Source organism: Prionailurus bengalensis, chromosome B4 (genome assembly GCF_016509475.1).
Source record: "Prionailurus bengalensis isolate Pbe53 chromosome B4, Fcat_Pben_1.1_paternal_pri, whole genome shotgun sequence".
Taxonomy (NCBI): domain Eukaryota; kingdom Metazoa; phylum Chordata; class Mammalia; order Carnivora; family Felidae; genus Prionailurus; species Prionailurus bengalensis.
Window position 1 is genome coordinate 97,493,893 of NC_057358.1, and position 3,723 is coordinate 97,497,615.

Below are 3,723 nucleotides of genomic sequence, written 5' to 3' on the forward strand. Positions count from 1 at the left end.
TGGTATTTATGCCTTTCAGGACACAAGTAACTCTGAGCAATAAAATTAAATTATACACATAACTTTTTGATCTGCACATTTGTTTATTTTAACCTGCATAAAGTGAATCCTGGATTATAAAAGCATTGGATTGTTGTTGTTGTTGTTGTTTTCAATTCTTACAGCTTAGTTCTACATTTCTAATTGTTCTTCTAGTTTAAGCAAATGTGCATACTGGATAGCATTTGTACCCATAAACATTTGTTAAAAGGGAATTCTATTTAATTCCTTTCCCTGAATTTGAATTAATATATTTTTATTACCCCAGAAATATTAGTTTATTCCCTAAATATGACTAGGTGGATACTTGAGTTAACTGCTAAATTAGTAGATGTGGAGATTTCATTTTGAGTGCAATTTTGGAAACTGTCTTACCTTGTTCTCCTAAGAATTTGCCTGGTCTCATGGAAATTTATAAGGACCTCATATTTTCTTTGATAAGTAAACATTCTATGTTCTTTTTTCTCACCCTTTTTTGAACCTTACTTAGGATAATTCACATAGCATAGCATAACAAGCATGGTACTTTTGACTAAGCTTTAGTCAGAGATAGCGACATTCATCATTTAATTATATGTTCAATATTAATTACACTTTTCTTTCTAGAACTTAGCACAATTTAAATCCATTTACCATGTTCCATCATAGCACAGCTATTATTGCTGTGAACTTTAATTCTTTTAATATATGTTTTATACCTGTTTAGATAATATTTTACCATATATTATATTAGTATATTTTAGACATACTTTCAATGTTTATTATTCCTTCTTAAATCCAGAAGTTTTTATCTAGGATCATTCTTCTGATTTAAAAATCCCCTCATTCAAAAATTTGATTTGGTGAACATTCAAAAATTTTATCTATAAATATGTTTATGTCACCTTCATTTTTGAAAACTATTTTACGGGCATACAATTTTAAGATGGCAGTTCTTGTTCTTCTCATTCAACAGTTTGAAAATACCAGCCTACTGTCTTTGAGCTTATACTGCTTTTGTTAAGAAGTTAGTTGTGAATCAAATGATCATTCCTTTGGAAGTACTCATTGATTTGGTGGTAAATAATACACCATTTACTATTAAGATTTTCCCTTTGTCATGTTTTTTAACAGTAGTCTTATGATGTGTCTACATATGGTTTTGTTTTTCATTCTTTCTTTTTTATATATCTAATTTGGTTTTTTTAGAACTTAGATCTGTAGCTTAACGACTTGTTGGTTTTAGAAAACTTTCGGTTACTTTCTTGTCAGATACTTCTGCACCGTTCATTTTCTCCTTTTCCTGTGGGTACCTATTACATATATATTAGACATTCTCACTATAGAAATATGTATATACACACACACAATGTACGTAGCCATACTGAGGGCCTATAAGTGGGACTGTGATACCCCAGTAGGATGGAAATAGGGAAAGCTGCCATGTGATCAGAAATATTAAGAGTTTGGTGCTCGCTTCAGCTGCACATATACTACAATTGGAATGATATAGAGAAGATTAGCACGGCCCCTGTGCAAGGATGACACGCAAATTCGTGAAGTGTTCTGTATTAAAAAAAAAAAGAAATATTAAGAGTTGGGAAAGCCAAGGACACTAGTCACTAATACTGTTTTCTTAGTCATGTTGGATAATGGTCATCATCAAATCTCCAATAAGGATAAACTGGGAGTGGATATCTCTTAAAATATTTTTATTTCAGATTCAGATACAAATCCTTTTGTCATTTTCACTAAATCTGGGATTTTAATGCTTCAATAGGATGAATTTTTGTTCCTTAAAATTATGTTATTTATGTCACTCAAAATTGTTATTCTCATGGGTAAGAATAGGCAAACTTCCTCACAAAATGCTGTCTTTATAGGGTAATTTTAACTAAGCTATATATTGCATTATTTACTTGAACACAACTATATGATGATTAACAACAAAACATTCCATTTAATTTAATAAAAGCTTGTTGGAATTATTATCATATTGTGCATATATTAAATATTTAAATATTTAATATTTGTATATATACATTGTGTGTTAATATTAAAATACATAAATTACAAGGTATGCCTTTATATGAAGTACATTTTATTTGATTGGTAATAATGCTATGGAGGTAACAACTTATTACAGATATGTGAATCTCAGCAGGGGGTAGGGTCTGGTGTCACTAAAAAACAGGAGACTTATCCAGAGAGGTAGATTCTCAGTCATCAGGTTCTAATCACTTGTTTGTAACAATAAATATTTGAGAATTTGATATGCTATTTTTATCTTAATTTACTAGATATAAAAAAATAGCACTCAAACCACCTTGGCCACGTACCATTCACTGGGATTTTTATTATTATAAGAAATGAATCACACTCATGAAATGGTGTTATATCATTATGGATGGATTGATTGTGTTTTGTATGTCTTGAGAATTTAATTGAGTTTGTTGATTTATTTCTAATAGTACACTCAGAATCTTTTTCTATACTTTTCTTTTTTTTTTTTCTGTAAGCAATGAGAAATGGGCATCTCAATGATTTAATATGCCCTAAACTTGAGCAGATTAGATATGCCTTAAATATATGGTGAGAGTTTAAAAGCCTGATTATACAGATTAAACAAAAATTAGTAGGTTTAAGATCACATTGGGGACAATAGACTTTGCTCTTTCCTACTGATAATTAATGTACCTATTATCTTAGGTTGCATAGTAGTAATATTCTATTTTCAGCAATTCCTAAACCACCAATGTATTTGATGTATGTATCCCTGAGCTCTGAGGATCTTCTCTGTAAACACCTCCCAAGATAACCACCATTTTTCTTTCCACTCTTCAAATAGCTTGCTCCCCATTTGATAAATCTCCAAAGTTCCCTTTCACTTTTCAAAACTTCAATAAATTCTTCCTTGTCATTTTTAAAAAGATGGTGACAAATAAAAAAAAACAGGAAAAACTGTAGCCACATTTTCCCTTTATTCTGCTTTACAAAACTGTCAGCCTAGGTATTATTTAATTTTTTATACTACTAATGGGTAGATGGAAGTTAGAAAATAACAAAAGAATGTAGAGGCCAGTATATAATTTTTCAATATATAATTACCATATCATTTATAATAGAAATGATAATTGCATTTCTAATTGCTATTGTCCAGAGTCATGTTTATTGAAGTGATTAGAAAGGTCTCTGAACACGGTGCAATCTGAGATCATCTCATTAATCTAAATAACAGGCAAAGAGAAAAAGAGCCTCTGACAAAGGAAAGATTTTGGAGTTAATTTTATTTTTAGTTCTCCATATCTGACAGTCATTTCACTTGTGAGATAGAAAACATGGTATGGTTCAGGAATATATTCAGGGATATATTCAGGATATATTCAGGGATGCCTTGAATAATGAACAAGAACAGGATAAACCCCTATATTATAGGCAAGATATAACAAAATCACAGTTATACCTTTATATTTCGTGTGTGCCTGATTCATTCATACCTGTTTTTCTCTTTATTATTATATCCCCAGGGCCAAACTTACTACCTGATAATAGCAGGGAGTTATTTAATATTTTTAATGAATGGTTAGCATGCATGATATCTGTCTATATATTAAGATCGATGAAGATACTAGATCATTCATGCATATAATGCTGGATGTTTCAAGAGGGATTGCTGTTTACAACAAAATCAACTTTATTCTTTCC

General features: G+C 30.5%; 1 non-coding gene across 1 annotated transcript; it reads left to right on the forward strand.

The window, feature by feature from the left end:
* Positions 1-1,487: 1,487 nt before the first annotated feature.
* On the forward strand, positions 1,488-1,594 carry LOC122474106. Its single transcript, XR_006294798.1, has one exon. It is a non-coding gene; the product is annotated as a U6 spliceosomal RNA (small nuclear RNA).
* The last annotated feature ends 2,129 nt before the right edge of the window (positions 1,595-3,723 follow it).